Source organism: Phascolarctos cinereus, unplaced genomic scaffold (genome assembly GCF_003287225.1).
Source record: "Phascolarctos cinereus isolate Bilbo 61053 unplaced genomic scaffold, phaCin_HiC Scaffold_9;HRSCAF=440, whole genome shotgun sequence".
In the NCBI taxonomy this organism is placed as follows: domain Eukaryota; kingdom Metazoa; phylum Chordata; class Mammalia; order Diprotodontia; family Phascolarctidae; genus Phascolarctos; species Phascolarctos cinereus.
In genome coordinates, this window is record NW_027556402.1 from 52999063 (window position 1) to 53007248 (window position 8186).

The window sequence follows — 8186 nt, forward strand, 5'->3', positions numbered from 1 at the left end:
AATAGCTACTGAGAAATTATTCTTTGCAGCAAGTTTCTCTACTAAAGGTCTCATTTCTAAGATACATAAGGAATTTGTTTCAAATTTATGATAAAAGCAATTTCCCAATTGATAAATCGTCAAAGGATGTGAATGAGAAATTTTCCAAGGAAGAAATACAAGCAATCAATAGCTATAAAAAATATTCAAAATGACTAGTAGAGAAATGTAAATTAAAGCAACTCTCAATTTCCATCTCACCCCCACCAAATTAGCAAAGATAATTTTTTTAAAAAGGAAAATTACACATGGGAAGGGCTGTAGGAAAAAAGGCACATTCATGTACTATTAGTGGAACTGTGAATTTGTTCAGCCATTCTGGAAAGCATTTTGTAACTATGCCCAAGGAATTGCAGAACTATGCACAGCTTTTAACTTAGTGATACCTGTCTGAGACCTCTACCACAAAGAGGTCAATAAGAAAGGACCAACATGTACCAAAATATGTGCAACAGATCTGTTTGTAGTAACAAAGAACTAGAAATTAAGGGCTTGCTCATCAACTTGGCAATGGTACAATGAATTATGGAATACAAATGTAATGGAATATTATTTTGCCATATGAAATTATGAAAGGGATGGTTATAGAGAAACCTAAAAAGATTTGTATGAACTGATACAAAGTAAAGTGGGCAGAAACAAAAGAATAATTTATACAGAAACAACAACATTGTAAAGATAATTTTGAAAAACTTAAGAATTCAGACTAATGCAATCATCAACTATCATTCTAGAAGACCAGTGATGAAGCATGTTATAGATGTCCTAAAAGAGACATGCTAGACTCAAGATGTAGAATGAGACACATTTTTGGACATGATCAAAGAGAAGATTTTTTTTTCCTTTGGAATATGCATATTTATTATAAGAGTTTTGCTTTTTATACCCCATTCCACCCTCACCCCTGTCAAAGCAGTGAAAGAGAAAAATATGCTTAATTTTAAAAATATTTTTTATAAAACAATAATTTTTGTTTAAGTTTGTAGTTTGAAATTGAGAGAGAGAAGAAATTAGCCCATGTGAAAAGAGATTTACCCAATTTACTTCAAGTTAAGGGCTGAACAAATTAAAAAGACAGTTTTTTATAACTTGGAATATTTCTAAGATTATCTCAAAACCTTCTCTCTAGACTGCCTTTGAGCACAGTGGGAGAAATTTTATAAGGAAATGAGCCAGTAGCAGAATGTGAGGTAGGATATTAATGTAAACACACTCAGATGCCTTAGGTACAGAGCCTGGTATTACACACAAACACATACACAGTGAAGTTCTGGTAAATGTTTAATAATTGGCTCTCCAGGGGGGGAAATGTATGCTTGACACACTTTTAAATGTAATCTGCATTACTAACATTTTCTCTACTACTTTTAAGAAAATTATTTAGTATTTTATTTTTCCCAGTTACATGTAAAATTAATTTTTAACATTTTGTTTTTAAAACTTTGAGTTCCAAATTCTCTCTCCCTAAAAAGGCAAGCAATTTGATATAGGTTACACATGCGTAGTCATACAAAACATTTCCATTATAGTCATATTGTGAAAGAAAACATAGACCAAAAAAAAAAACCCTCAAAAAATTTAAAAAGTTAAAAAAAAGAAGTCTGCTTCAATCTGTATTCAGACATCATCAGTTCTTTCTTTGGGGATGGATAGCATTTTTCATCACAAGTCCCTCAGAGTTCTCTTATATCATTTATTGTTTTGTTTTGTTTTGTTTTTCTTTTGGCTAGGCAATGGGGTTAAGTGACCTGCCCAGGGTCACACAGCTAGTATGTGTTATGTGGCTGAGGCCAGATTTGAACTCAGGTCCTCCTGAATCCAGGGCCGGTGCTCTATCCACTGCGCCATCTAGCTGCCCCTGTATCATTTATTGTTGAGAATAGCTAAGTCATTCACAGCTGATCATCTTACTTTATTACTTTGTCCTCAGTACATTTCACTTTGCAGCAGCTCATGTAAGTCTTTCCAGGTTTTTCTGAGAGCATCCTGCTCATCATTTCTATACCACAACAGTATTTCATCATAATCACATAACAGTTAGTTCAACCATTTCCCAGTTGATGAGCATCCCCTCAATTTCCAATTCTTTGCCACCAGAAGAGAGCTGCTATAAATATTTTTCGTACACACAGGTACTTTTCCTTTTTGTTGTTTTTCTCTTTTGGGATACAGACCTACTAATGCGTCGCTAGGTCAAAGGTTATGCATAGTTCCGAATTACTCTGCAGAATGGTTGAATCAGTTCACAACTCCACCAACAATGCATTAATGTCTCATTTTCCCCACCATTTCTCATTTTCCTTTTCTGTCTATTAGCCAGTCTAATAGGTATGAGGTAGTACCTACAAATTGTTTTAATTTGCATTTCTCCAAACAGTAATGAGTTAGAGCATTTTTTCATATGGCTATAGATAGCTTTGATTGCTTCATCTGAAAATTATTTATATCTTTAGATCATTTATCAATTGGGGAATGGCTCTTATTTTTACAAACTTGACTCAGTTCTCTTTTTTGAGAAATGAGGTCTTTTTCAGCAAAACTTGCTTCAAATTTTTTTCACAGCTACTGTTGTAAATTGTATTTCCCTCCATCCTATTTCCACCACCCCCATTTATTCTATTCTCTCTCTTCTTTCAACCTGCCCCTCCTCAAAAGTGTTTTGCTTCTGACTCCCCCTTGTTCCAATCTTCCCTCCTTTCTATCATCCTCTGTTTCTCTTATCTCCTTCCCCTCCTACTTTCCTGTAGGGTAAAATAGATTTCTGTACTCACTTGAGCGTATATGTTATTCTCTCTCTGAGCCAGTTCTGGTGAGAGTAAGGTTCATTCCCTCCCCTTCACCTCCCCCATCTTTTCTCCAGTGTAAAAGCTATTTCTTCCTTGTTTTATGTGAGATAAGTTATCCCATTCTACCTCTCCCTTTGCCTTTCTCCCAGTATATTCTTCTCTTACCCCTTAATTTTATTTTTTTATATAGCATTCCTTCATATTCAACTCACACCTGTGCCCTCTGTCTACATACACTCCTTATAACTGCCCTAATAATGAGAAAGTTCTTATGAGTTACAAGTATCATCTTTCCATGTAGGAATGTAAAATAATTAGCTTTATTAAGTCCCTTATGACTTCTCTTTCCTGTTTATGCTTCTCCTGAGTCTTGTATTTGAAAGTCAAATTTTCTATTCAGCTCTGGTCTTTTCATCAAAAACGTTTGAAAGGCCTCTATTTTGTTGAATATACACTTTTCTCCTGAAGGTTTATACTCTGTTTTGCTGGGTAGGTGATTTTTTATTGTAATCCTAGCTCCTTTCCCCCCTGGAATATCATATTCTAAGCCCTCTGATCCTTTAATATGGAAGCTGCTAAATCTTGTGTTATCCTGACTATGGCTCCACCATACTTGAATTTCTTTCTGGCTGCTTGCAGTATTTTCTCCTTGATCTGGGAGCATTGGAATTTGGCTGCTAATATTCTTGGGAGTTTTCATTTGGGGATCTCTTTCAGGAGGTGATCAGTGGATTCTTTCAATTTCTATCTTACCTTATGGTTCTAGAATATCAGGAGAGTTTTCCTTGATAATTTCTTGAAAGATGATGTCTAGGCTCTTGTTTTGATCATGGCTTTCAGGTAGTCCAATAATTTTCAAATTATTTCTCCTGGATCTGTTTTCAAGGTCAGTTGCTTTTTCAGTGAAATATTTCACATTGTCTTCTATTTTTTCATTCTTTTGGCTTTGTTTTATTTGGTTTTTCATAAAGTCACTAGCTTCTATTTGCTCAGTTCTAATTTTTAAGTAATTATTTTCTTCAGTGAGCTTTTGTACCTCCTTTTCCATTTGGCCAATTCTACTTTTTAAGGAGTTTTATTCTTCAGGAAATTTTTGTGCTTCTTTTTTTATTTGGCCTATTCTGCTTTTTAAAGCACTCTTGGCTTTTTGTACCTCTTTTACCATTTGGTTTAATCTGTTTTTTAAGGTGGTATTTTCCTCAGTGGTTTTTTCTGTGTGTGTCTCCTTTACCGGGCTGTTGACTCATTTTTCATAATTTTCATGCATCACTCTCATTTCTCTCCTCAATTTTTCCTGTATTTCTCTTACTTGATTTTCAAAATTCTTCTCGAGCTTTTCAATGACCTGAGCCCAATTCATATTTTTCTTGGAGGCTTTAAATGTAGGGGCTTTGACTTTGTTATCTTCTTCTGAGTGTGTGGTTTTGATCTTCCTTGTCACCATAGTAACTTTCTATGGTCAGCCACTGCCACTGCTGATTCAGTGGTTCCTGGGGCATGCCTCTGGTTTACTGGGGCCAGGCCTGTGCTTAAACTGTGCTCCCTTCTTACCCAGATGTGACAGAGCCTTTCTGCTGATCTTCTAACTTGTCTTTGGTGTCTGTGGGCTGAGAGGTCTGGAAACCACAGCTGCTGCCACTGATTCAGTCACCCTGAGGCCTGCTCCAAGTTTGCTGGGGCAGCTTGTGCTAGACTGTGCTCCTCTCTCATCCTGGTGCAACACACCTTTCCTGCCAACTTTCTAAGTAGTCTTGGGCTGGAAAATTGTTCCCCTTTATCTTTTTGTGAGTTCTCCTGCTCTAGAATTTGTTTAGAGTCATTATTTAAAGGCATTTAGAGGGGTTTGGGGGAGAGCTCAGGTGAGTCTCAGCCTTTACTCCACCATCTTGGCTCCCTCCACTACTTTCTTAAATCTAGACATTCAGTAAAGTAACAAATTAAGCCCTAATTTGTACCATTTGTTCATTTCTGAGGTGTAAACACACACACTAAAAATTCAACAATTGGCTATCACAAGCTGGTTCAAGCTGGCTCCATCACAATCCTGTCACATACCCTACAGGGTCACTACATATTGATAAAGAAGGGACACGTGCTCTACCTAGATCAAGGCCATGAGGACAGGCCCCTACTTCTCTATGCTATATGGTACTTACAAGTTTGCCATAGTACAAATCAAACACACATTCCCTTCTTTTATTTCCTTTTTTACTTTGCCTCCACAGCTAATTATTCTACTCAAAAATCACAAAATGTAGACTTAGGAACAAAGACAAGTCCAAAGTATGATTGAGGAGAAACTGTTAAGACTTACAGCCGACATGGGGAGCTGAAAATTTCTTCTGTACATAAGGGAGTGTCAGGAGCTTTTTATCTTTGGACTGTTTCTATCACGGACCATACATGCCGGCTGTTGCCATGTATACTCATAGCAGCAGCAAAAACTTCCAAATAAAAGACCTTCTGCAAGCCTGAAGGTACATGCTTCCAATTAGTATAATCTAAATAAATTTTGGAGGCAGCTAAGTGGTACAGTACATAGAGCACCAGGCCTGGAGTCAGGAAGATTCCTCTTTCGGAGTTCAAATCCAGCCTCAGACACTTACTAGCTGTGTAACCCTAGGCAAGTCATTTAACCCTGTTTGCCTCAGTTTCCTCATCTGTAAAATGTTTTCAAAGATACTTCTGGGGACCTGTAAGTTTTCAGCTGGAGAAGGAAAAGGCAAAACAGTATCTCTGCCAAGAAAATCTCAAATGGATCATGAAGAGTTGTTCACAACTGAACAAATATATATATATAGATATGTATGTATGAGTGCATGTGTGTGTGTGTATATACACACACATACATATATACATATGTGTATATAAGTATAGATGAACATATGCATACATCATTGCATACTTATATATGAGATATATATACACATATATATATATATGGATATACATAAACACATGCGTATGTGTATATGAAAGTGGTAATGACAAAAAGTCAACGTAGATGGCTTCAATGAGAAGAAGTCATGCCAGACTAACTTCATTTTATCTTTTGATACAGTTATTGAATTGGTAGATATGGTGGATGGAGTTCTAGACTTAGAGTCAGTGAGAACTAGGTTTAAATCTTGTTTTTTGCCACTTACTATTTGTATGACCTCTGGTAAGCCACTCGACCTTTTGAACCTTAGTTTCCTCAACTCTAAAAGGAGGGGGCTGGATTAGATGTCTTCTCCAATCCCTTTCAGCTCTAAATCTGTGGTCCTGTAGTTAGAGAAGTCACTTAAACTCTGAGTGCTTCAGGTGACACAAGAAAGTGCCCAGGACTTATGTAGTCAGTCACAGACGGATTCGTTGGGAGAGTTTTCAAACTGCACCACTTCACAGTAACTTGGAAACTGCAACCCTTCCAATGTATATTTCCATAAGCAACCTTTAAGATACAATGCCATGTTTATTGTATGTACAACACCAACACCGAGAGATGTGATCTGAAAAGGTCTGGTTTACTCCTATCCCCTCTGCTACCTTGCACAATGGCTGATTAATCAATCAATAAACATTTATTAAAATGCCTACTGTGCCCCTAGCCCTAGAGTTGGGTCTCAGCCCATCAGTCCCAGCTACTTGACTTCATGAGTCCCAGAACAGGTGGAGCAGCAGCCGAAGGCTGTGGACACCACCACTATTTATTGTAGTATTTATGCATTTCTTAACCATTTAACATTTGTAAAACTGTGATCATTTTTATTCAGATCCTATCTTTTATTTGATGTGTCTTTAATGTTTGTAAGCCTTGTGCCTCTAAGCCCATTTTCCCTATAAGCCCCGTGATTTATGTTGCACAATTTTTGCATGGTATGGTGATTTTTTTTTTTTTGTGAAGCAATCGGGGTTGAGTGACTTGCCCAGGATCACACAGCCAGTAAGTGCCAAATGACTGAGTCCGGATTTGATCCAAGGCCAGAGCTCTATCCACTGCGCCACCTAGCTGCCCCTGGTATGGTGATTTTTAAGAACAGATATATTTGTTGTAGCAAAACTGAATGTAGACAGATTCAAAATCCTTAGTTGAATGGCCTGACCCCAAGGACAGTCATTAATGGTTCAATGTCAACTTAGTTTCCAATAGCACCCCAAGGATCTATGTTTAGTCCTGTGTTATCTACCTTTTATCGATGTCTTAAATAAAGGTATTAATAGATGGTGAGTTTATCAAATTTGAAAATAACATAAAGCTGGGATAGACTCTGAATAATGGAGTCAGGATCTAAAAATTTTTGACAGGGAAAGGAAGAGAACTAATATTATTATTATTAAGAATCTACTATGCAAGGGCAGCTAGGTGGCTCAGTGGATAGAGCACCAGCCCTGGAGTCAGGAGGACCTGCGTTCAAATCAGACCTCAGATACTTGCTAGCTGTGTGATCCTGGGCAAGTCACTTAACCCCAATCACCTTTAAAAAAAAAAGTCCCATCCTTTTTGGGCAGCTAGTGGATAGAGCACTGGCCCTGGAGTCAGGAGGACCTGAGTTCAAATCCGGTCTCAGACAAGACACTTGACACTTACTAGCTGTGTTACCCTGGGCAAGTCACTTAATCCCAATTGCCTCACAAAAAAAAAAAACAAAGAATCTACTATGCATCAGGCACTATGCTAAGTATTTTACAGATATTATCTCATTTTAGAACATTAGAATCAAATCTAATAACAACTTTTTAAAGAAGAACCAAATTTAACAAACTAGAACATTGGCCTAAGAAAAAGAAATTTAGAGGCCTTGCCCTGGAAATGTCAAGCAAAATAGCACCTTAGAAGGGGGCAGCACAGTCTAATGAAAAAAGCTTAAAGTTATGAAAACCCAGGTGCAAACTTTGCCTCAAATACTTATTAGATTCTCCAATAAGTCACTTACTTCTTACTTGTACAGCTCTCATATCCAATGAAGGGTGGGTGGGTCTGTCAGTATAACAATAGCATCCGTCTCAGAGAGGTGTTGTAAAAATCAAATGAGATAATATGCATCAAGTGTTTCGTAAACTCTAAATCCTATATATATGTGAGCTACTATCATTATCATACGGCTGTCAAGATAGCCAAATCAATAGGGCTTCAAGTTAAGGGAGATACAATGCCCAGGAATTGAGAAGTGATAGTCTTAGAACAGACGGAGAGGGAGGAAAAGAGGAAGGGAGGGAAAAGGGAGGGAAGGAAGGAAGGAAGGAAGGAAGGAAGGAAGGAAGGAAGGAAGGAAGGAAGGAAGGAAGGAAGGAAGGAAGGAAGGAAGGAAGGAAGGAAGGATTTGTTAAGCCTTTACTATGTGCTAGGCAAGGTGTTTAGTACTTTGTAGATACCTTATT